This window comes from Anoplolepis gracilipes, chromosome 5, assembly GCF_047496725.1.
Source record: "Anoplolepis gracilipes chromosome 5, ASM4749672v1, whole genome shotgun sequence".
NCBI lineage: Eukaryota > Metazoa > Arthropoda > Insecta > Hymenoptera > Formicidae > Anoplolepis > Anoplolepis gracilipes.
Genome location: NC_132974.1, coordinates 12,103,728 through 12,131,712, shown reverse-complemented (window position 1 = coordinate 12,131,712; position 27,985 = coordinate 12,103,728).

Below are 27,985 nucleotides of genomic sequence, written 5' to 3'. Positions count from 1 at the left end.
AAATTAAGCAATTTTATCATACGGGCTCGTAAGCTCCATAGATCCGAGGAGTGCGGTACTGGGGTAGCCACGCGTAACTAATGTCTCTCCATTCATGAATTCGGATACCGACGACGACGCCCTTCCTCTCCCCGTCCCCGCTCTTTCTTCGGCGCGCCTTCTCCGCATCGCATATCCGGAACCGCAGCCCGAATACTCGCGGCTTTACCTGAATGCCTTATTGAAATATACCTCTCGGCGCTAAGAGTTATACGAATACGCGGGGTGTCTCGAAACTCGTGTGTGCTCCATACCGGTCCACAAATTTTGGTACAATGTGAAGAAGAATTTTCTCTCAACTTTCTTTCTCCGAGAAATCTAATATAATTCGTATATTCGAGAATATACGGAAAATATACTTGCTCAAAGAATCCTTCATGCGAAATTACTTTTGGGAAAAAAAAAAAAAAAAAAAAAGAAAAAAAACTTTCCGAGTGTGTTTTTCAGGATACAAAAAAATAATATTTACAAAACACGAGGATCCTCGGCGTTCAAGATAATGAAAATGGTCGGTCGCCTTTATACAAAAGTTTTCCCCAATTCATTTCCGCGCGGCAATTCCGGATATCGACACGGAGCACGAGAGAGAGAGTGCGACTCTTTTCCCGCAAAATTTGCCTTTCCTCGCGTGCGCGCGGTGAACTTTTCCGTTCTGTTTACTTCCGCACGCAACGCGGTCGCGGAATTTTATCAACGCGTTATTACGCGACCGTGTCGTGTATACGGGAAACGCCGGGAGAGTTTTAAAACTCTCCGAGAGACGAGACAGAGAGAGAGAAAGAGAGAGAGAGAGAGAGAGAGAGAGAGAGAGAGAGAGAGAGAGAGAGAGAGAGAGAGAGAGAGAGAGAGAGAGAGTCGTGGCTCTTGTGCGTGTAAACTGCTTACCGCTCCGTTTAGGGATTATCCGGCTTACGGTTAACTACATACTCCCTTTGCGGAAACGCCTCGGACTCTTTCCCGCGCGAGATATTCATCCTTGTCTTTTTTCCGAAGCCACGTTGAAAAGACGCCGCTCGTTTCTCTCTCATGGCGAAATAACATCCCCATTTCCAGGTTCAATTATGACGTTGCGACACTACGAATTGCCTTGCGACAAATAATGAATAAATATAGACAGATTATCTTAATGAATTTACTAATTGTATCATTGCTGAAGTAGGAGCTTTCGCGAAAATATGGAATAATCCAGTTTGATGAAAAGTGATTTATAAGGAAAATGATAATAATAATTTAATATTATCACATCTCGCGTAAAAGGTGGAATGTATGTGTGTAAGACATCTTGAATAATAGTTGACAACAGATTTTTTGAATAATAGTTTTTTAATAATTTTTTTGTTTAATAGTATTAATCTAATTTTTTAAAGTATTATTTAAATGACAAGATTAAAATGACAGCTATCTCTGGCAATTATATTTTTTACTACGTGTATGTGTAAGTATGACAATTGTTACGATGTATCATAATATTATCACGAAAATATCTCTTGTTTTATTGCAATATATATTTCTGTTTAAGCATCTTTTCCGTTTCACAAATTTATGATTCATTCTTCGATCGCTCTCAACACGTGACATTAATAACGAAATATTTCGCGAAAGCGTTGAAAATTCATGACCCTTAAAAATATGTCAAACTTTTCCATCGACGTTCCTTCGCATTCACAGTGTGCCGGCGCGTTTGCCGGTTTAAAAAGGCAAGAGAGAAAATGTTAACGTTCGCTTTTATGGATCTGCATACAGCGCGTTTTCATTACAAACTGCATCGCGCGGCGCGTAATAATGCAGGAGAGGATCGCGCTCGCGCATATATAGCTCGTCTATCTTAATCCTCGCGATCGTTTCCGCGCTGAAAAATATTTTTCAGCGGCGGGAGAGATCACCCGCGGAATTTCTGTTGACACTTTTCGGAAAATAACATTCTGCCCCCCTCCCCTTTTCTCCCTCTCGCTTCCTCTGCCGCGGGAAAAAAAGCCAGCGGCGCGATTCGTTTGGAGGGTAAATATTTTCGCTTATGAAATTTATGATGCCACGAAAGTTCATTAAAACGTTCGCCCTCCCTGCCCCCCCCCCCAGTTCGCGCGTATCGCGATTACGACGTCAAATATTTTTCCGCGTGTATTTTGCCGCGCGAAGCGCTATTACAGATTTGCCCCGCATCCATTTTATTTATTACATCCTTTATACACTGCGTTACAATGGACAGTGAGGGATCGGGGTGATATTTCATTAAGCAGCGAGAGTGCGAAATCGATCATCGTCGCGTCGGAGAAACTTAATAAATATCAACGATGCGCAAATATTTAACGACTGACGTTTAGTGATGCAGAATGTAACACGATCTTATTTTGTAACTCATCTCTCTTCTGCATAACAAGATGAAAGGGAGAACGTGCGGGGAATGAAAAAAGTTACTCTTGTCTGTTTTGTATAAAATAATGGACTAATAATCATATATCTTTTTCCTTCTCTCTCGATGCATTCTCAATGTTCTTTTATGAAAATTTTCTCGAATCTGCCTCAGAAATCTTCACTATTATATTACCCGCTAAGCGGAATAGGATTTTCCAGCGGTTGATCATAGATGCGAGAGATGGAAAAATCTCTGTGCTCAACATCGGATATATATGATCCGCTTAGATATCGTCTTTAATCGCATTTAAAAGTTATCCATTCGCATCGAAAAGACGGGACTCAGGCCCGGGGCCCTGATCGACCTCTCCTCTCATTCTCGAACTCGACTTAATTCTCATCTCTCGACTTAAGCTCACTGATTGAATGAAGTCTCGAGCCGAAAATTTACAAAGAAATTAATTCTTTACTTTTGCGTTTAGGTTGAACGGAACATTTAATGGATGCGATAATATTTAAATAATTAAATCAACCGAGGGAAAGGAAAAAGCGAGTGATTTAACGAAAACGGGAAGATTGATGTACTAATATTACATTGCTTTCTCTTAGCAACTCACTCGTTCCTTTACTCAGTTATTTTATACATTTGCAATTTCAAACAAAAACAAGGAAATTGATTGACTGATACATCTAATGATTAATTAAAAATTTATGCATTCTTTAATCTTGTATAGCGATGTAGGGTAAACTCGGGTAAGATGGCCATAGTTTTTTAAAATGCAAAAAACATACTTTTAGTTTTGTTATTTTTTAATAGTGTTTGGCATATTATCTTCCCTGAACTTTAAATTACGTAATATTATCGAAATTAAAAGGAAAATATTTAATAGAAATTTTATATTATCAAAATAGTGACGGAAAGATGGCCATAATATTTAGAAAAAAATAGTGAAAACGAAAATAAAAATTATAGATCATATAACAATTTATTCGACGTTGTAACAGTTTTTAGTGGACACATGAAAAACTTTGCAGGTAATCAAAAGTAAAAATATTATATAAAATTCACAATATTATTTCGAATAATAGATGCACATAAACTACTGTAAATATCAATTATCTTTGATAATGACTAAAAGAGCGCATTGTGTAGCGATTATTGAAAAAATTACAACCTATGGCCATCCTTTCCGTATGGCCATCATACCCTAGTTTACCCTACGGTTCTCTCTTTTTCTTTGGCTTTTTTTCTTCCGCGTGTCTTGCATCGCTATTGGCATTTTTCAATTTCAAAGTCGAGGAGCACGGACATTTATGATTTCGGTGGTCTCTGTTTTTGCGCAACTTATACGTGATTCTTCTTCGCTCTTCCGTTCGTCTTGTTTCACGTTGTATATCTCCTTGCGGTCTCGCTTCGTTGCCTAGCACTGATATAATCGAGAGGAACTCGTGCGATCGACGAGTTAACGACCGCGAAATCGGTGGCGATCAGCGTGACCGGTGAGCGTTTACCGAGAAAAGGATTCGCCAGAGTTCGATTTCTATTATCGAACGCGATCGGTGTTACGATGCTAAAGTATACTTTAGATCGCGCGCATCAATTTTCTCGGGCCTTATTTAAGCAGATACTTCTCGATATAGTAATAAATAAGAGAATTCTCGATGTAATAATTTCATTTAAGTACTTAATCCAGTTTATTTCAAAGTTATTATCTTTAAATATACAAATATTTAACGATCGTTTAGGATTATTTATCGTTTCATTTATATCACATTTTGGATTTAAGGATTAATTTAAAAATAATTCTTTTCCTCTGCACTTTATGATATTAATTAATTAATTAATTAATCAAAGACATATATCTGTATTTACGTGGAATTTTTTTAAATCTCTCATCTCCCTCAGGAGAGAAAGAATAATTACCACTCCTTTTACTGCTCTAGATTACACGTTTTCCGTATGAACTGCGAAATGGATCTCCGGCGTGATCTATAATTTACAGCTGTAACAGCTGCTTGTGATAATGACTACTTCTCACTGACCAACGTGAGCGAAGACATCACCAGATATCTAGTTTCTTTTTTTTCTTATTCTTATATGATAGATGATTAGACACGCCATCCGGCTTTTTCCAATTTCCTGACAAAAAATTATTAGTTTATTGATCAGCAATTACGTTTGTAAAAATAAAATTTCCATTTCTGGGAAGCGTAAGAAAAATAGAACAGAAGATTTACAATCCTGCTCGCGCTGCAAAATTAAAAGATACATTGAAGAATATCCAATTTATTGTACAATTTATTAATCTAATTTATTATACAAATTGATATAAAAATGCTATCTAATAAAAATAAAGAAATATGAAAAATATAATATTACGTGTTTAAGAATTTAATAATTAACTCATCATGCGTATTAATTTACAGCAAAAGAGCTGACTGTAAAATTCGTGGGAAAGAAGGCATTATCATAATTCAGACGACAACAAGGTAGATAACGTTCCGCCAAGATATACGTTGTCCATGGAATATTCCGTAACGCAATATCGAACTTACTCCGTAAACAGGATCTGCGAAGTGGCTCGACGATAACGAGCCGCCGTAACGACGACGTACATCGGCCAGGTCTAACGGAAAATGCGTTATCGTGGCCGATAACGCGAAATCGCCGTCATACGTATGAATTCGGAGCGATAATGCACGCAAGCGTCTCTCCGAGGGGGAAAGTTTTTTAAGGGCACTCTCTTCTCGCAGCAATATCCCGCTCTCGTCCTCGTCGAGAGCATTCCATCGCGCGGCGACTCCATCTCCTCTCTTCCTTGTCCGCCTCGCCGATCGAACGACGATTTTATTTCCACGACGTCGTCGTCTGCTCGCGAGCAGATGGAGCCGGGACAGCGTGAGATACGCGTTATTTTCACCTGGCTACCCCCATAGACTGGATCGCTCGCGCGAGACGGGATGTTCGCCGGTATGTTTGCCAGACAAACCCTCTCGACGTCTCTTCTCGTGCGCGTTTTTCCTTTTCCGATATATACAGAGTGCTCTGGATTCCTCTAAATAACCTCGACAGATTAAAATTCTGTAGAAGCAAAGCACACCTGAAATTGGATTAAAAGTATTCAACCGCTTCTTCTTTCTCTCTCTTTTTTTCTCATCCTTATTTCTTGTTCATCTCACACTTTTACTTCTGATTATTGTAACCCCTTTGTAACCCTTGTTTTCTCCCTTTTTTCTTCTTTTATTATTTGTATCGTTATTTCACTTTTTTTTGCCGTTTCTTTCTTTTCTCTCGTCATTTTTGTTTTCCTTTCTCTTGTCTTCTTTTTTTTTCACCTTTTTTGCTGCATTGTATTTTTTGCATGCTTCTCTCTTATTCCCTGCACTTTTTTCTTTATTTCTCCTCCATTTATTCTTTTCTATTACTATCTTCCTCCCCTTTTCTGTCGATTGTCTTTCTCCCAGTGCTCGCCTCTTCAACCTTCGGTCTATCTTTGGCTTTCTCAATAGAAGTTCTTCATCCATCTCCGATATGGTCTGTACTCCGTCAAGGATCGCGACTGCTTCCTCTACGCACCACGATATTACGTAATTGGATTTCCTCCCTTTAAAGGGCCGAGCGATTCCATTGACACGGCCAAATCGGGAATAGCCCGAAAGGAGTTTCCGAGCGCGGGCAGATGCTGCAGCGCATCTCGAAGGACCTATCGCGAACACAAAGGACAAGAGAGGATGGTCCTTGTTAAAGAGTCGTCGAGACGGCGAGGCCGCCCGCCGTATCCAGCCGCAGATTAAACGCGTCTTGCGGCTTAATCCGTAGATTAACAGTCGAGTACGCACTCGCCGGGTTCGTTGATTCCGGTTAGCCGGAAACTGAGATCGGATACGCCAACCGTGTCTAATCACATCTCGGTTAATCCACGCCTCTAAGACATTCGCTTGCCGCTTGTTAAAGCCATTTAAGACCATTATGAAATTTCCCTTCCAAAATGCGTTGTTCTTTGAAGACATATTTTCTCAAGTAAAACAGAGTATAATCTATAATTTTTAGTGAAAACAATCTAAAATAAAAAGTAGGATCAAAATTATATTTAAACGGAAATAATTAAGGTGTAAATATATCGTTGTATCTCTATTTTCATTTTATTACATAATATTACTATATTTAAGTGTTTCAAACGTTTATATTTATAATCTTATTTTATTTTTTCACATATATAATAAAATAATTTAAAATGCGAACCAGTTATCTCAAAAGTTATTTTTTTTTTTTTTTTATGATAGTATATGTCGAGATGCTTCTAAATTATTATTTATTTTACTCTCCTTTCATTCTTAGCTCTTTACATCGCGCACGCTTGTAGTCTCGATATATAACCGTCAACTCGAAAAATCTCTTTGAAAAGGAAAAGTCATTATATTACAACGACACCGATGATCTTTACACGAAATGTCGCGCATGGTTGAAGGGGGCGAGAAAATCGTCGGAGATTCTTCGTAGACATTCTCAGGCGAGATTCACGCGCTCGCCGACGACGATTATGTCGTCGAGCAACTCCGCCCAGGGATTGCGGGATCCTGCGTAGGGTCCTGCAGCGGAACGACTAGAAGAAGAAGAGGGTGGCGAGGATACGCGCGACCGAGCGGAAGCTTATAATTGTCGCCGGACTGAACTGGATTCAAAAAGCCGCGGCGGCGCACAAAGACACCACGGGGTGCCATTATAGTGACGTCCAGGTGTCTTGTCGACACCTCAAAGGAGACCGCGTCGCTTCTCCCGCGGGACCGCAATATTTGGTCGGTTTATAATTCGCACGGTAAACGATATATGTGTCCTCTTGTAAGGGGAATGAAAAACGACTTTTCTGTCGGCCTCTCTTCCGACTTGTGGCTTTCGATCTGAGAGAAAATCACAATGAACATAATAAGAGCATGATTTTTTTCGCAAAAGGTGCCATCGGTTCTTGTTTACGGAAGAGACTTCTTAGTTGCATCCTTCGATCTTCATTATGTGTAATACAGTTAACTTCTGAAAGAATATGGCATCCTCTCGAGATAACGACACTCGTGCATTTTAAAACCATTGCAAACGCTTTGTTATCAATATATTCTTCGTTATAAAATTATATATCATTTATACTTATTTACTTTTTTTATTTATTTTTTATTTATCAACATATTCTTTGTTACAGAATTATATATCATTTATACTTATTTACTTTACAGTTTTATTTCATAACTATTAGAGTCATAATGATTACCTCTAGGAATTTTTATTATATAATTTCTAATTTTTGTTAGACTTCTGTCACATTAATTTATTATATTAATACATTTATGAAACATGTTGTGCCATTAGATTGCGGTTTTAAGGTCTATCTTTGAGATTACTTGCATCTTTCTTTGGACACGTGCGGGAAGAAATATAACGATTCCTTTTTCGGTCTAAATTTTCGAAAGCAATGAAAACCGCGCGCGGTTTTGTACACGCGTGTATACGCACGCACGCATGAACGAGCGGCACGCTGAAAGGAGATTCAATGGAAGGTGATGTTACAATTTGCGAGAGTCTAGTCGAAACCGTGCAAGAGTAAGCTTCCAAGGAACATTAGATTTACGCTTCGCTGGATACCGATGTCGAACATCAAAGGAAGAGAGGAACTCTCGTCCTGTCAGAAGCAATGCCGTAAAGTTCTCTCTCTCCCCCTCTCTCTCTCTCTCTCTCTCTCTCTCTCTTTTCCTATCATTTCCTTTCTCTCTCGTTCTTACTATTTCTGCTTTTCGTCGACTTTGGCACGAAAACCGGTGGCCGCGGTTGCGGCTTCATCGGCCATCGGACAAATTGAAAAGAGAAATGCCGCGAATACGTGGACACCGAGACACAAAGGCGACGAAACATTGCTGACCGAATTCGGAAAAGCGAATCTCGGTTAGGTAGTTTCAGCAGAGCGTTCTCGTGGTCGCGGCTCCGCCTGTGATCAGCTGACTGTCTAGTCGCCGATCTCTTTCCGAAAAGATAAGTCCTGATTAACTAGTTTACCGCAGCTCCAATAAATATTATGAATTAAATTAAGGAATCTAAAAGTTAAATTTAAAAAATAAGATCGAAAACTTGAAGAACTTTTTAAAAATATTATATTAGTATAGAATTAGTAAAGAACAGAAGAATATCTCTAATATTATGAATAATTAAAAAACTTTAATTTTTATAATAAAGTCTTTAAATTTATAAGAAGAAAATATATATATAAAATATAATTATATTAGATATATATATATATATATATATATATATATGTATTGTATAATTATTATATTAATACAAATACAAATTTTATGTGATCTGAATATTAAAATAATAAAATGTATATTAAAATTATATATAGAAAAATTAAATTATTTTACAAAGAAGAAAAAGAAATGTTACCAATATTAAATTACTCATTTTAAAGAAAATAAAAAAAGAAAAGAAAAAAATGTTTTATTTAAGAAAGACAAAAAGTATAAAGATAATTATTCTATTATATCTTTTGGAAATAATCTTTCACCTTAGAAAAGAATCCGAAAATAATATTTCATTATATTTCTATATTCACTGGATATGTGTCTTAAGTTGAAACTATCTTTAGAATCTTTCTAATTAAGGCAAAAATAATAGGAAGCAGTTAGGAAAGCGACTAAATAGAAGTACAAGTTGTCGAAAATAACAACTGAGATTTAGTTGAGAATTAATGAACACCGTAAACTTATACCGTTTGAACTAGTCCGAACCCCAAATTAAGTAGTCAACGGACGTAGAGATTGCAAACTCGTTACAAACCTGGGATAAGTATCCTTGTGTTGTTGTTATTGAGGATTACCTGCGTGTTTTCGCTCCAGGTAACTCATTCATCTCTTCGACAACAAGCAAATTCGAGAAATTTGGCCAATTTACCGATGCTTTCAACGGGTCGGAAAGTTCCCGAGTCACGAGGGCCGACGCCACCTGCGACTTTTCGTCCGTATTTCCTAGCAAAGGAAAGACAAGGGGAGAAGAAAAGGAAGAAGAGCCGTCACCGTGAGATTGGCGATTCCGCAAATCGCTAATGGCACGAAGCGTTAGGTCGTTAGACGAGTTAGCGTAGCGTGATCAAATCGCTGAATGCAAAACAGACAATGTGCCGAGGATGGGGGAGACGGCTTCTCCGTTGGGGAGCAAAAGAAACGAGAAACGTCCCCGTTCGTCTCGACAATGGCGTACAAAACGCGACACCTGGTTACGAGTCTAATTACGATGGCGATTCTCGAACGTAACCCTCGTTTTTAGCAACCCCCACGATCCGTCCGTACAATACAAACTTTCTCTTCGTGCTTCCATTACGCGACGTAATCGTTATTCCTGATCGAAAAAGGTCTCAATTTACGAGGCCATTTTTTTTTACCCAATCGCTAGATTGAATTTAAATAATTTATTAATGTACAAACGAAAAAAAGAAAATACGATGTAAAATACGTGGTAAGAAACTCTCCTTGAAATAAATTTTACAATATATTCATAATTAATAAGAAATAAAAATTACAATGTACAGAAAAATATAATATTTAGATATAACTGTAATAAAATCGCTTTTAATAATTTTTAAATCGTTATTTGTTTTATCGCAATTATATCGCGTCATTCATTGTCGCGAATAAAGTTTCTTATCGATGCCGCAAGTCGAGACGAAACGCAACGGCGAGAAGAGACGAAGGATTTTTCCAGCGGGCGGCTGTGGTATAATTCAACGTCAGATTACGCTTTAGGAGATCGCCGGGAGAGAAGCGTGCTTAAATTAATTCTATTCAGCGACGTCAGACGTGACGACCAACGATAACAGCCGCTCCTGCTTGCTCGCCGCAAATATTCTTGCTCGTGCGACAGCCACGCGCGTTCTCTCCGCAGACGCGTCGTTGCACCTGCGGCTTGACATTTCTACGAGTGCTTCCGCAGTGCTGTCCCATTTCTATGGCACGTAGCGAAATCAAGAAAATCTACACAATGCGCAACGAAAAGCTGCTCGCTTATACACGTCGTGGAATTTCTCGATTAAATCGCAGCACTATATCTGGAGATATTACAGGGCGCGCGAACTCGAGAGAGACAGTCGATTATCACTTGAATAAAAATACATTTTTCTCTTTTTAAATTAATTAGTATTTTTAAAGCTACTGGAAAAAAACTCTACTGATATATAAATGACATACTATATATTTATAACCTCGATACGGTTATAATATAGAGATAAAACTCATTACAACAGTGACGAGAAACTTCTATAATAGAAACTAATTTATAAAATAAATCTATTCTATAATGTAAATTAATTTGTAGAGCAAATGTCATGCTATAAATTTAGATTGTAAGAAGCTAAAAGTATATTTCTGTCCTAATTGTTTTTATATCAATATTATAAATACTGAATAAAAATTGAGTTCAATTTATTTCAAATTATTAATATAAGATAATATCGTTATTTATAAGAAAAGTTTTTATCAATAACCTATGATTAGCATCGATAATAATAGTGATTTGAAAAGAAATAATTGTACTGTTTTGAATAATATATATAATTGATTCTATTTTATCATTTGCTCTTTTTCTGTCAAAAGTTAAGGGCATTAAAGTGATACCAGCTGCGAAAATATTGGCACACAGGACTTAACAAATAATACTGTTATTAGAAAATTTTTCATCAATCTATAATGTTATCTGAATCGTATCATTGTAATAAATAATTATTGATAGTCATAGTGATTTGACAAGGAACAGTTGTGCCTGTCTATCATTATACTTTTTCTTTCGAATAAATTAATAGCATTAAAACGATGTTAGGAAATGTAGACCATATTGAAGGATATTGGCACACATATGACCTGACAATCTTGATTTACTCACTCTACATTGATAATAGATAACCATATACGAGACAATCTCAGGTTGACGCGCTGAACTAGATCTGTTACGCTCTATTCAGGTAGATCTAGTTCAAAGGGTAACGGACCGAGATCCTGAACTACCGACAGACCGGCTAATCCTGTTAATTACTTCATCGTGCACTCAACACATTGGCCTAGAATTATCTAGTAAATCCGTTAATTACGCCAGCATTATCTTTCTTCAGATATCAAGATAATTGAGTATAAAATATTAATAATAAACTTTTTTGTCGATTTTTCATATGTTACATTATGATGAATGAATGTATCACTAGATAAAATCTTTCACGTTGTCATAAATTTTGATTTACTTACACTTATATTCAATGCTTTACATGTATTAGTAAAAAAAGTGATTTAGTTTGTCACGATAAATGACAAAATAAAATTTGTGCTTTTCATCCTTCTTATCAAATTTCTTTAGAAATGTCACATAATTATAACAATAATTTGCCTTCTCTTATAAATGTACTCTGAAAAAACAATCACACGCTGTGCAAAGAGAGAACTCATTCTATTAATTTTTTGAATATTCCTTTGCGCATTTAAGTCGCGTCTACTTCATCGCCGAGATATGTGCACCTGTGTTTCATTTTTTAAATATTTTTCTCTCGCAATGACGTTCAAGCTGTGCCCAAATCTTTTTCTACGGCAATTTCTAAATCTAGACTATTTTATTTGAAATATTTAAGTCTTACTTTTTTAAGAAACATTAGAAACTTTTAATTTATAAAAGCTTTATCAATTAAAAAACTATTTTCTTTTCAACACAACAATACGTCCGATTTTTCGTAATTTAACTAACTGCGTTTCTGATATATATACAGAAATTGATATCTATCTTTTTGAGAAATACAAAAGGACAAAGAAAGAGAAAGAAAAGAAAATTAGTTTGATCTAGGACAATACGAATGGAACGAACGTGTCTGGATGGAACGAATGTGTCTGGATCTGCAGGATGCGCTATCATATCCTGAAGAGCCAATCAATTTTTTCAAGCCTTTAGCGAGCCATGGTGACGCAGAACGAAAGCGTAGAGAAACTATTCATCTATCGGAATGACCCCAGGGGTGCCAATCAATCGCGTCGTCTCATCCTGAATATTCAATAGAAATATATGTATATATACATACACATATATATAGGACGTGTCACGCTATCATTCGGCGTCTTTTTAATGATTTTTTGACTACTTTGAAGTCGATTTAGCGAAAATATCGAGGAAGGTCATCATTTTTATTGCAAATTAAAATTATATTAAAGTAAACTTTGTTTAAAATTTACTGAAGAATATAATATTTTATTGTTTATGTTAGGCTCTTCAAAATTTAATGTATGAAAACCTCTTCTTTTTTAATCACTTATAACTCGAAAATTATTGACACTGTGACATTTACGTTAACAGAAGAAATCGACTTAAATTAGTCAAAAAGTCTCATTAAAAAGACATACAGGTTTTGGGACATTCTGTACATATTATATATATATATATATATATATATATGCAGGGATACCGTAGCCTCAATTCGGTCCCTTTATATTAATAGAAAAGCGGTTATATCTCTCTCGATTCCTCATCGACCCTATTCTCTCTTCATGTCTATAACTTTTTCATCCGGTTCCGGACCGATTCTATTAAGCTCTCAAACCGATGATCATCGATATTTCGAAGATTTCCACCATTTTACGGATTCCGATATTTCCGATGTAAATCACAGAAACAATTGAGTGGACGTTACTTTGGGTAAAATCAAATATGCCAAAAACAGAGTCGAATAATCAAAGGACTCATGTCGTATTTGTCAAAATTGATATTAATTGCTTATCATATCATATCATGTAGATTATTCTTATCACATGCAGAGGCTCTAATAAAAAAAAATATTTTTAAAAGTTTGAAATAATATTATTTCAAAAATTTGAATACTGGATATTAGATCGTAATTGAAATGATTTGATGTAATTAAAAAAGATACGTAATTTATGTATATATATATATATAATTATAATGAATATGTGTAATTTATTATAGCTGTCTTTCTTATTTTATTATTATATACACAGTTATTATATCATTTATATATATTTTGAATATAAGAGGCAGAATAAAGCAAAACTTGTACATTAATGATAAAATCTTAATGGATTATTTTATTTCAATTATATTAGGATATATATCTGAATATTCTTTTTTTCCTTTATACATGCATATATATACATATGTTTACATCTTTTTTACATCTTTTTAATTAAAAAATTTTTTATTTCTTTCTATTTTGATTATACCATCTCTCTTTATTTTTCTAATACATATATCATAAACTTTTGGAAATGGTAAACTAGATTTTTCTTTAAAACGTTTTTCAAACCTAACGTATGATTGTTGATGTACCTACAATTCTTTTTTTAAACTCTTCTCTGTATCGTGGAAATTGCCTAATCGAATTGCCTAATCGAACAATGGATCGTCCAATCCGTCGCACTAAACGCAGATTAATCGCGCAAGTTCCCGCGGCAAGCTGAAGCTCGTATCGAACACTACAAAGCTGTCGATACCTATATTAATTTAATCCTGCGTGTTCACTAGGCGTGTCGTATGCGAGGTTGACAAGCGCATGTGATGCGGAACAAGCCGTAGAAAGCTCGTGCTATCCTCGCATTATCCATGAGCTCCCAATAACCAGTTGCCTGACATTAGCATTACCATCCTTTGAGAATCTCAGTTGAATAAAATATATATCTGACAATTAAAAGCAAGCATAACAAAAAAATTAAAGCTTGCCTGAATTTACTAAAGTTTTACTAAAGTTAAACAATAATCATACATTTTTATATTTTGTGTGACGGAGATGTAGATTATATATATATATTTATATAATATAAATAATTAATTAAATATAAAGCTATAATTTTTTCTTCCATAGTCTTTCTTTTATTGAAGAATTTTATATTTTCGTCATATAAAAAATTAACTAATTAATTTGATATTTAAAACATAGAACGCTTTTAATTCTACACATGCGAAACATGTTTTTTAAAACAAAACTACTTATATCGACTTGCAATGATGTTTCCTTTGTTTTTACAACGTGCATAGATATTGATTTCTAATTATTATGCCGATAAGACATACTTTTCGTGGATGTCATTTACCGATGTATGAAACTATGTCGTCATCGTTTCCGGTGATACGTTGGATTTTCTTTGAAATGCGCGTCATCGCGACACCCGATACATGTCGAGCGATTAACGACTCATGTCGAGATATCGCGATAATTGTTGTCGTCGACATCGATCATTGCATCGAGTTATTAGTTGCGTTTGATCGCATTCGATGCTTCGCTACTGGCGCGAGAGCCGATAGATTCGTGAATCCCTATCTATTGCAGTTTCAGCACATGTTCAATTAATAACGAACTCTCGCTTTTATTTGACTGAAAACTGACCCATTTTCTTTTCAGTTTCATGTTGCATATATTATATACGAATAATATAGAGAAATATTTAAATTATAGAGAATGCATAACAATATATTAAAATATTTTAAATAATTTTTGAAAATTAATTAATGACGCGTATAACTACCAAATTAACTAATATATAATTGATAATTTAATATTACTGATAATTTAATATAAAAATAAATTAGTAATTGAAAATATTCTTCGAAATCCGATTAAATATTCGTGAATATTCATATCCAATGTGTCAATCAATGTCATGAACCGATTTCAATGCCGCCCTTCAATGGCTTTAGAGTGGTTCTAGCTTATCGATTGGCTTTCAATCAGAATGATTATCGACGGGTAGTAGTTCTAACAAATCAAAAATTTAACATTTGTAGTTACGATTTATCGAATCTATTTTATATAATTATTATTACACGATCCATGTATAATGTTTATTAGAACACATGTAGAAAAAAGGAAAATTAGTATAACGAGTCGGTATCAAATTGAACCTGATATGCAGTAACGGGAAGCTTTTCATCCTACAAGAGCTAACATTCAAATTTTTTTCTAGTTTCTCTATGGACTACTATTGCCATTGATACGGTAATTGAACCATCATGGAATTTCTTTACTCTTCTCTCGAATTGTTTTCTGAAAATATTGTTTCACTATTAATGCACACTTCTAAAAATCCCACTTCTCGTTGCAATTATTTTTCATCATATTCTTTACATTTACGTTACCAATTTTTCTGAAAACATTCGTTATTACGCGAACATCAAGACGTATTGTCTGTACAAAAAATTATAAAAGGAAAATTGAAAGATTAAACAAATATTTATAACTTCTTTTAAACAAATCTGTATTTGTGCGTATAAAAAAATCTTGTTTCAATTTCTTTATAATTTATTCAGAAAAACTCTGTGTCTTTTCTCTATAATTTTCAATTTAAAATTATATAATATATGATATTTTAAAGATATATAGATATAAAAAATATAAAAAATTATTAATTACAAAATATTTAGTCGCTTCATATATTTCGCAAAATATAGATATTATATACGAATTTTATATACGTGCTTGACACATCATTCTAGTGCTGTTCTAGTTAGATATTCGCTGTCAAGTCCACGAGAAGAGAAAACATCTCCCGAGTAAAACAACATTTCTCACGGGCTTCTTTGTAGTTGATTCGATCTGACAACACTTTCTGCCCATTGGCAAGCGTTGGTCAACCTTGTTGGTGACCAGAATAACGCATTATGTCTCCCTAGAATGTAGATCGATATCATAAATCGTAATTCGGCACTTGAAGGTAACAAATCCCAAATAATAAAAAAAAACAATTTTCAATAAATACGACGTCTTTAAGACATTATCTGACATAATAAAAAGAAACCTTCTCTACTGCGATACTGAAGTCGATAAATTTTGGAAAAATTATTCTATTAATAATTGTATGATTAAGACTGAAGAAATTTACCTTCAGAAATAGCCTTCATCGCCTGTATTACTACGAGCACCGAAACATGAAATGTGCTGTGCAAAGAAGCGCGATGGAGAATATTTCTGAATCAACTAAGGCCGTTGAGATTTTTCGACTAGCGCACAGTCAATATCCGAACGAATCGTGAAAGTCGAGCGGATATCCGAGTTAGGTCGTGAAAAAACAGTCTTAGCCGCGTCCCGGTGCCAAATCTCAATGAGCGTTCTCTTTTACGAGCTCCAAGATCCGCAGCGTTCAGTCTTCCTCCGATTTTTACCTTCCCTCCCAAAACGACGATGCACAAAGCTCTCTTTCGAAGCGACGTGTATAACGATTGAAACAAGAATGAACAAACGTTGCCGCTTTTAATGATCCGGACGCTTCTTGACGACGAAAACTGCGCGGATCTTGCGTGAGATTTACTGTTATTCTTTGTAGGAAATTTCTTGGACTATTCTCTGAATTATTTTAGACCCGCAAATGTATTCTTTAAAGTATAATACTTCTATTTGTTTAGTGAATAAATATCTTTTCTAAAATATATGCAGATATTTTCTTTTTATCTTTTTCAAACAAACTTAAAGATATATGACGACGATACAAATGGTGTTTTTTTTCTTACAAAAGTAGAGCAGTGGTCATTTGACATTCCTAACGGACTCTAAATGTAGACATCGTACTACCGTTTATCCAGCAGACACATGTACTCAAACGCGTGTCTTTATTCGATTCGGTCGAATTTTCGCAGCGGGAACACCGGACCTGTTCTCATTGTCAGTGCAAGTACATTCATCCCCATGCACTTGTGACGCGACTCGGCTTTTTCGAGCCGCATAGCGGTTAGTTTAGGCAATAAAGCAACCCCCGCGATGAGAGGAAACCACCGGTTTCTCGTTCTCCTGCCGCACCTGTCCGATGTTTTGTTCACGCTCGATCTTGTGATGTACGCCGCTGCCACGGTGGGAATGTTCCTTTCACGCGGGACGTAAAAGCGACGGCGCCTCTTCTGATGTCATCCGAGTCGCTTGCATTCCACTGGATGCATCCACTCTTTCCCGTAATAAACCGTGCGATTCACTTTCGGTTCTTTGAATTAATCTAATAAATGCCTTGTTGTCTGCCGACTCACCTTCACTGGCAAGTTGAGTCGGCAGACTCGACAAATTCTGAAGTCGAACTTGATGACTTGAAGTAGTAAAATCATATTCCGATGGTTAGAATTTATTACAATACTCGTTTTAAATTTTTTATCACGTTATTGTACTTTTCGATACGTCAATTTTGAGACTCAATTCCTTAGATCTCGGTTTTTTTTACAGTTATTTAAAAATTTGAAATAACACTATCAAAACTGTGCTACAAAATAGGACACCTTTTAATCAATATTTGCAGATATTTTTGATTTGTATTTTCAGTATAGAACCCATAAACAAAATATGTGTTTTTGATACTTGTATCAAATTTCGACAAAACTAAATCAAATTTTTAAATTTTTATATCATGAATTTTAAAATTTATTAGAGCGTTTCAATGCAAACGGTATTACATATTTTCTAAAATATCCATTGAAAGGGAAAGATCTAGAGGAATGATTTTGGCGCAGTTTCTGTATAGTGAACGTAACGACTATTGACGTCGCCCAACAATGACTTTGAAGCGATCTCTGTTCTCCAGTTTCGATCCGTAACCGCGAGTCGCTATAACGAGCAGCAACGATGAATTTAATGTGTCGAGCTCTAAGTCTCTCCGCAGTCGGACTGCAGGTTTATCCCGGAGAGTCTTGCGTCAATTATCTTCGAGAAACGTTCGTTCGGGCTCGGACTCGGACTCACGACTTCTCCATGAAGCCGCGCAACCGGATGGACGCGGTTCACGAAGTTTGCGAAGTTTCTCGGTCGTTAGTTGTACGGCTATCTCTGCACAGGAGGAAGGTAGATAAGGACTCCGAGGCTGGACTCTCTGCGGGCGAACGAGCGAACTTGTCCGGATCCGGAAACGACCCAGTACCCGACGTCTCTATCCTATGCGACTTGGACTTGGAGGATCGGCCAAGTCGTCATATTATACATATCGTGGCTCTATTCGAATGCTCGCGCGAGTACAGTTGCTTCCTAATGATGCCAAGTCATTAGCATGTTGCCAAAAGACGTACTTTTGCGGATCTTCTCTTCGCCACAAGAACGTATCCTTAAACATAGGAAGAGATGTAACGTGATTTTACACTGACACTCGTTAATTTCCATTTGAAACGACACTTTAATTATAACGAAAGTTTAATATATGCAAAGAAACTCAAAAATACCTATGAAACTCGAATTTCGCATCGAAATGTAAATGTAGTTTTGTGGAAATATGAGACTAAATATGAAAAAAAGAGGCCGCACATTGAAATATTCTCCAAAGTTTTGCACCGTAGAACTAGAAAGCCAGAGCAAAACGACCGAAACGTCGCGCGGGAACGAGTCAACGCTTTCGTTCGTGACTTTAAAAAAAAAAAAAAAAAAAGAGAGAGAGAGAGAGAGAGAGAGAGAGAGAGAGAGAGAGAGCAAAGAGAAAAACACGCTACGTAATAAAATCTCTGATCAAAAAAAATGGTTGTGTACGCGACCGATGCGCGAGGTGTAATGGTCCTTTCGCGCAAATTCTCGCTCGCGAACGCGATTCGGAGAGAGAAAGAGAGAGACAAAAATGGGAAATGAAAGCATGTGCGCGCGTCTATAATGGCGTCCGTATGACAAGCCGGACAAAGGGCTCGTCAGAGCTCGTCGGGTTCGTCGGTCAATGAAACCCGTCCCGAGAGAGCTGGTAAAAGAGAAAGAGAGAAAGAGAGAGTGCACGAGGTAGGTCATTCCAGCATCGCGACAACGCTTACTTCGATGCCGGAATAAAACGCGCGCGTCGCCACTTTTTTTTTTTTTTTTTTTTTTTACTCCGTCTCGCCACGTTCGAGGTTCGTATTCAGCGCGCGTTTACCACCCCCGCCGCTCGCAAACCGGAGTTATCTGACGAAAAAAAAAAAGAAAAAAAAAAAGAAGGAAAAAAAGATTAAAGTGGAAAAGCTGGTGCGAGGTAAAAAGAGAGCCGCCTCTCTTACAATTCGATCCGCGTATACAGTCGCGCGACGAAAATTTTCAGTTTACGCAGATTTTCGGTTTCACCTGTCTACCAAACGTTATCTCTACGGATCATTATCGATCGGATCCACGAACTCGCATATCAAGATTTTTTTTTTTTGCTCCACTTGCCATTTGGGTAATGTAGCTCGACGGATCCATCTGTAAGTGCGCTGTAATCTCTCGCTTCATAAAATCTTCCCGGCGCGCACATATTTTCGCCCCTATATTCAGGAATTCGCGTATTCCTTCCCAATTTCGTAACCCACATTCTTGCCGCAACTGTTTTGCGTCCAAATTTCTCACATGATTCACGTCTCTGCTATAGGAAAACGCGCGCTGCATATATAAAGACACCTGCTGCATTGTTCAGATTGCATCGCGAACGTGATAGTTATTCGCGGAAGCATAAAAATATAGGTTGAAGGCAAACATATTTTTGGCTTGCTCGCGAGATGGGTTTCTCTCTCTCTCTCTCTCTCTCTCTCTCTTTCTTCCTCTTTCTATCCTTCTTTGTTTCGAGATATCGCGCTGTTTTACGGGCCACAATTTGGGGTAAAATCGACTACATGTCTCTCCCTTGAGACGGAAAGAAAAGATATAATATCGGGCGCGAAGTGTAGGTTAAATAAGAAGAAGCCCCCCCCCCCCCCCTGTGGAAGACGAATTCTCGGAATTTACACGAGAAACCGATTTTTCAACCGGGAGAAGAATACACTCGCCGGAAACCGATCTGCACGAAATTCGCCGACGTTGCCACATAAATTTTCCCACGCACGTACATTTTATAGTCTACATAACACGTGTTTATCTTACCGATTCGAGCTTTATTTTTATGAACCTCTATATTCGCAACTAAAAAAAAAATATCTATTGACATTAAGGATGAGATAGAAAATATAGAATAGAAAATACAATCTTTTTTTTTTCTTTTCTGATTGATCTTTCCTCTTTATTTATATTTTCTGTTCGGTAAAATGTAAAATATATATATATATATATATATATATATATATATATTGTGAGTACCAAGCACACACTGTGGTAAGATTATCCATCTCTCGGAAACGCATAACTACGCAAAGCAAGAACTATCTTTCCGACCTCTTTCCAGTTTCTCCGGCGGATATTACCGGGAAAATCTACTTTTAACTTCCGACTACAGAGAACGAGGGGAGAATTTTCAAGGCAACTTCGCGGCGCGAAACTACCAAAGGCAACGCGATCTCGCCGTACCAGCTCTCTCTCGAACAACGAGCCTCGGCTCGTCGTTATCATTTCTCTTCTCTCTGACGTTTTCTCGCGTGAAAAGCGCCGTTTTCCTGCTATTGGATCGCGTTATCTCGCAACCGCTACTACCGGTCGACGTATCGTCGTAAATCGATTAGCCGTCTGATTTCGGTTTAACGAGTCGCCCGAACGATCCGAATAAACTGGCAGCCAAAAAATCCACGACAGGTCGACAGCAAAATGACAGGTGTAAGTAAAGATACCAAGACCTCACATCTCTTTAGGATTCCACTACGTATCTCTGAGATTTTTCAGCGACTCTGTTATCTTTTTTGTATTTTTCTTTTTCTTTACGTGATGGATAGCGTCGCGGAGTCGCTCCAAGTTACGTCAGAGTTTCGCGAGCCGCTTCGTCTTCATATTGTCTCGATCGCATTATTTCAGCCGCCGGATGATACTAAGAGAAACGGCATCTATATCCATTAAGAGTCACGAATGTCGTTTCAATTATAGCGAACGAGCGACGGCGGATTCTCTCTAGTGGATGCCATAAATGAATATTTTAAACAATGTATCTAATGTCGTACATCTTTCAAATTATTCGAAAAAGAAGGCTTGCTTTTTAAAAAGAAACCTTTTATTTATTATAATATTACAAGATATTTTACATTTTACTTTCTTTATTTTAAATCAATTGTCTTTTTTTTTAATTAAGTAGATTATAATTTATTAATTAAGTAGATTATAATTTATTTAATAATTATAATTTATTATAATTATTAATTAATTATCGAGACATGTATACAAATTTAGCCGAGTTAAAATTGTCAGATCAAGTTCCTTTAACGGATTATCATGCTGAAACTTGCTGTAAATGAAGTTTCAATGAAGTTAAGGGATTTAAATTTTAACGGCTACGCTAATGTATCGAGTCTCTTTATACTCTTATCGATGATCTCGTTCATTCTATTAACCTATTCACGTTCGCGAACTTATAGACGTGCGTTATTAAAACTTCAGATATTCTATGAGCGAACGAAACTTTGTTATTCTGTAATCGCCGATATCCGCGACATTTAAAATGTATCGGGTGGCTGGTAACTGTTGCTAAAGTTTCTCCGCATGATTTAAAAGCGATGAAGATCGCGCTTTTATTAGTCCTGGATGTTAAGAGCCTCTGAAAATGCGCAGCATTGGAAAAATTCTTAATCTTGTACCTAAGATCGGTTTATTATGCGCTGGATAAAAAATTTGCTTGCGATCGACAGAAAAAAGTGCGAGCTATAAATTAGAAACGATATTAAAGAAAAATCTTGATAAAGATTCTTAAAGATTCTACTATAAATATATAAATGTATATATAATATATATCATTATTTAACTTAAAAGTGGAACATTAATTAATATTAAAGAAGTGATCTTATAAGTGATTTTTAAGTCTTTAATAGATATTATTTAATAAGATAAATATTATTATATTATATAGAGAATAATTAAAGTTTTATTTCTAATTGATGTTTGCGGAGAAAGCAGAAGAGGGAAAGAACAAATTTTTAATAAATAAATGAATAGCGTGTCTCAAATTATTATGTTTTCCCCAGCACATTCGCGTATTAATAAAATAAAAATTATTTACTCGGATTTTAACGAGAGAGAACCGATAGGTATATGTCAGAATAGCAGAAACTTTATTATTATTATTATTTTCATTATCATTATTATTATTATTATTATTATTATTATTATTATTATTATTATTATTATTATTATTATTATTATTATTATTATTATTATTACTATCACGAGATGCATGTGCTTTCACAATTATCAACGTTTCGCTCGTCGACCATTGAATTTATCGTTCACTCGAAATTGTAATGTCGTCAAACACGTCACTTCATACAACGAAAAATTCGTCTCGCGATAGTGCCGGTATAAAATACAACGTTACCCGACGAAATAAAGGCACCGAGAGGTGGTGGCTCGGGAGGAAAAGAGTGGTAGATAGCGGGCGCAAATATTATCCGTTCGCGGAGCTGAAGCTCCATTATTGATTTATTTCGACGGCGTTTGACCGTTTTAACGAGATTATCGGGCGATCCTTCGTGCTGTCTGCAAAAAGCGTGTTTTGTACGAAGCCAGTAAAGAGGGTGGGAGAAAAAGAGAGGGACGGGGGTCAAGTAGCTTACGTCACTTGCTTGCATTTTTCAGCACCTCTTGTTCGAGAAGGTAAGCACGTTGGCTTGTTTCAAGATGAACTTAATAGCAAGACTCTTGTGTGATTAAGTAGCGCAGTTACTCGCTACTTGACTTTCCGTAAACCCGCCATTATTTTGACAGTGAAGCGAAGTTAAACATCACGTCGATATTATTTCAAGCTTGCGTCGGCGATGTTTGTTCGGCGATGGCTATTGGCCGCGTAAAGGGTATGGCAGGTGAACGGAGATTGTTTTCGTAATCGGGATATAATAAGTATAAGGGGAGGATCTCCTACGCCGAAGAAGATCGCCTCGTCGCGGGATCGTCGTCGGGAATCTATCTCGGGCTGCATAGATCTCTGCTCGGTCTAATATTCCCTTTCGCGGGATGAGGATGCGCATTAAGAAGGAGTCGAAAGATTGGAGAGATGTAATTGTTCGGCCTGGAAATTCTCAATTTTGCTTCCTGAGGGATTGGGAATCCAAATTACTCTCATTTCCAACGCACAAAGAGAGAAATTCGAAACATGTCTTACTTTGTCTAATTTCTAATTTATTAAAACTCTTAAGTTTTATTTCTTTTCAAAATTATATAATATCCATTGATTTTCATTAATCTACTCTAATGAGATTCGTATATATTTCATTTATAAATCTTCGCACAAATGTAATTATCCCTTCCCAGTAAAACGAATAAATCTGAATTAATTGGATTGCAAATTATAAAATGGATATAATTGATGTGTATTTTTTACTATTTACTTTTATTAATATTTATTTTAATAATAGTATTGAACTTCTCGGATATTTATTCAACTACATATTAATATCAGTTAAATTCGATTGATTCAAGAAAGAGTCACACTCGACTGTATTTCATCTATTATTTTTCTATAATTGAAAACTGTCTCGTTTTATTTTACGCCGCCAAACATATTATCGAGTAAATAGCGTGCCAGCCGTATCCGCTTGCAATTTCGAAGGATTCAATTGCAATAAATCGAATCGGAGATTCCCCGACTGCGTGCGGAATCGTACAAACTCACGCATTCCCCGCCTCTCGGACAAACTCACAGATCGGACTGATTCAGCAGCATCCGTGGGATGCCGGGGGATCCCGGGCGCGCGCGCGTGTGGGATTCGTCTGATAACTTTCGGCAGGAGAAAACGGTGGAATCCGACCGGCACAGAAGGCAGCGCGTTATTCTGTTTCCGGATCCGCCGCTTTCGGGAAGGCTTTCGGCCACCCGAATCCGCGTGGATATAGTTATGCGAGGAATCGCGGCGGTGGTGGTGGTTTGCGGCGGCAGTATCGCCCTCTCCTCGCCACGAGAGCCTAAACGCGTTAACCTCATCCCTCCCGCACTCGCCCTTAGGCGAAGCCGACCGACCGCGGGTTGTACTACCGACGCGGCGCGGCGGCTGCATCGCGGATGCAACGTGAGTGCAACATGGCGCGGCGGCGCCGCGACCGAAAGACGCGGCGCGCGGCCATTAATTGGATTCCCGACTGGCAATTCCCGGTATGCCGCACACCACCGCGATTCCCGCAGCAGCCCCTTTCTCCGATCGAACACGCGCCCCAGGCTGACCGACCGGTCACTCAATTAAACCGACTCGCGGCGATTCCGTCGCGATACAGACGCGGCATCTCATCGAATATCGATGAGAATTGTATAGAAAAATATTACCGTTACTTATCATGCATTCGCGCAAGCACGTTATACTTAACTGTTTTTAAGGATAAAATTACATTTCTCTTGTCTAGAAGGATCGATACTGATAGCGAATAAAATAAATTATTTATTTATTTATTTAGAGAGTAAACAGGAAAAAACTGCTCTTTAGTGTACAAAAGACAGAATAGAACAAAATAACATCAGTAGAAAAATATATACATATAAGATAAAATACAGTATTAAAATGGAGAATAAAATTAAGAAAATTGAAAAAGAAAATTTCTTAGACAAAGAATGTGTTTAATAAAAGACAATACAATTAATGTTTGAAATTAATGTGCAAGAAATTATAACAATTAAACAAAAATTTATTAAACAAATTACAAACTCATATTAGTTGAAAGATAGCAACGCAGATGGTTTAAATGAAAATGAAATATTGATGTTTTCGAGAATATAAGAGAACGCAGGTAAACAAAATATTTGATAAATTTATTTATTCAAATGAAAAATAAATATTAATCCATGTTCATCCCTGTATAAAGTTGTCACAAAAAATACAAAAAAAATAGTAAGATAATTTTTCAAAAAAAAAAAAAAAAAAAAAAAAAATTCTTGTTAACTAAAATTAAAACCTATGTAATTAGAGCCAGGAGCTTGATAAAGGAAACCAAGTGAAAATCAATCCAGTAGTACAATAATTTTTGTCTATTGCTACTATTAAAATCTGGGATATTTTTTTATATCGTCCTTCTTGTACGACACGCGACGGGCACCTCGAGTTTTGTATTTCATCGAGTTTCGCTGTTACGACGCAAGTAATAAAAGGCAGTCAGGCCGAACCAATCGCATTCCGTTCGTCGTCGGCCGCGGAATTTTTCCCCACAAAAGCGAACCACGGGAACCATTCGGAGATCAGTGGCGTTGGCGGTAAATCAGTTTCGACGCGAAATCGACGGCAGTAAGTCGCAATTCCGTGGACATTCTCTCTCTTTTTCTCTCTTTCATTGTCCCCCAATCTGTCTAACTTTCCCTCTTGTTTCTCCGTCCTTCCTTCTCGCTCTCTCTATCTTTTTCTTCTCTCTTTCCGATGTTTACGCGACATCCGTTCGACCGCAAAAGAGTTGAAATTCCATCGACGGAGCCTGTTTTACGGACGCTCCCTGGATGGATCAAAGTTTCGTCCTGGAAATATTATGTACTCACGTTTAAACGTTTTCCCAGCAACAAAAGGTATTCCTGAAAAAGGAAAGAGAATGGAAAAAGAAAAGATAGCGGAAAGATACTGAGATATTCATGGATAACGAAAGTTATGATGCAGAACGATAAATCGGACGGAGGCTTTCCAGACACGGAATGACCGAGGATAAAAATTGAATTGGCCTCAAAGCTTTTACGTTGGATCCTTTATTTGTGGCTCTTGCCGAAAAAATCGACAGTTTTTCCGCGGATATTACTTCGAAATAGAAAGAAACGATCCACTTCGACATCTTAGGAAAACGCACTCTAGTAATCTATTCTTTTCTCGTCGTTAATAACAATTTTTAGGACGCAAAAGCTTGCAAAAAGTACATATTATGCGAGATAAATATTCCTTTTAATATATTTTCAACTAATTATATAAAATATATTTTTAATTCCTTAAAATATTTTAATTAATTTCTTAAATATAAGAATACTTTATTTTGGAATATATATATGTATATATAGAAAGTCAATTATAAAGAATCATGTAATATGTTCCGAGACTTTTAATCTCAATGCAATTTCGAATGCAAAGAATGACATATATACATTTCAAAATTTCAGACGATCAGACATAAAAATACACAAGTTGCTTTGCCGCTCTGCTTGACGGGAATGTATTTGCGAATTCGCTTGTCAAAAGTTTGTTCTCAAAGAGAATATACTGCGAAAATGTTACTCGTGGACAAGCGTCTTTCTCTTAAATGTCTTATTAAAGCTTTCCAATTTCTCAAACTTTTTGCATCAGGCATTTCTCTGATACGTTTTTGTTATCTCATTAATTATTTGAACTTTCTTAATTAGAAAGAATTTTCTCATTGAAATATTAAAAACACATTTTAATTTATATTTTCGAATACAAAACAATAATATTTTAACTACGTAGTTTATTTATCTCCTAAAATATTATAAACCATTATATGCATAAATATAATCATTATTCTCTAACTGCAAATTTTTCTTCCATCTATAGTTTTTATTAAAATTTTGAAAAATGTCTCACTATATGATTTTTTAAGTTTGTAAAATATTCCTAATTGAAATATTTTTAAAATTTTCATAATTTATTTCTCTTCATTAAAATTTATTTTTTCTTTTTCCTATTTTCTTTTGTATGTACGCTTATTCATTTTGTTGTCATTTGTTGTATATCTTTATAATTTCTTACATTATATTTTCAAACTATACACGTAATAATTTATAACATGAGATAAATTGATATAACTTTATGATTTAGTGTCTGACTGATAATCAATAGAATTGGATATACATAAATAAATATGTATATACTGAGATTATAAACAAAATAACTATTACATACGTAGATAGTATGTTTGCGTTATTTGGATGGACGAGAGTAATGATGACTTTTTTCTAAAGAAGAACCATTAAGACTTCTAATCGAGAAAAGTAAAAGAATAATAAGTAGTCAAGAATGGAAACTTGATTGCAATTATAATATAAAAGCAATTAAAAGAAAATTCACAGTGAACGTCATGAAAATTCAGTGAGCAAAATAAGAAAACAATATTTAAATTCACAGGTTTGCATCGCTAACTGATACAGAAGCTGAAAAAGATCGGTATAATTCAGATATGGATATAAGGAAGAAATGTACGCTGTAAAAAAGGAGGCTGAGAATTTTCAGCTACAAGGGGCAAGGTGGGAGGGGACCAAGCGAGCGAACTCTTGCGTGTTCCTGTAATGCCTCTATTAAAATGCAATTCCACATCTTACTCCCTTCCCCTCTCTCCTTCGAAACGACAATCTCTCTCTCTCTCTCTCTCTCTCTCTCTCTCTCTCTCTCTCTCTCTCTCTCTCTCTCTCTCTCTCTTTCTCCTCCTCTTGGTCGCGTTGTCGACTCGTTCGCTTCCTTCTCTCTCCGAGGGACTCTTGCTTCTCCCTTTATTCATTAAATAACCGCACTGCCGCTTCCGGGCGACGCCGCGGAGTAACTTCTAAACGGCTCTTCCGGAAAATGCAAATGCGCGTGCCGCTTTTCCGCCCCCCGCATGATGCTGCACCCGCCCGCAGTAATTAAAAGGGTACGCGAAGACAACTTACGTACCGAAGAAATTGATGCGTGTCTGTGTGTGTGTGTATGCACTTTATTCTATCGCCCCTTTTCCTCTCCCGCTCATCCTCCATCTCTCGTGCTTTCGTTTTGCCGCTAATGAGGCCTCGCACTGTTCTTCGTTTAAGTACGTTAATTCGTTATCTCGACCGAGAGGGT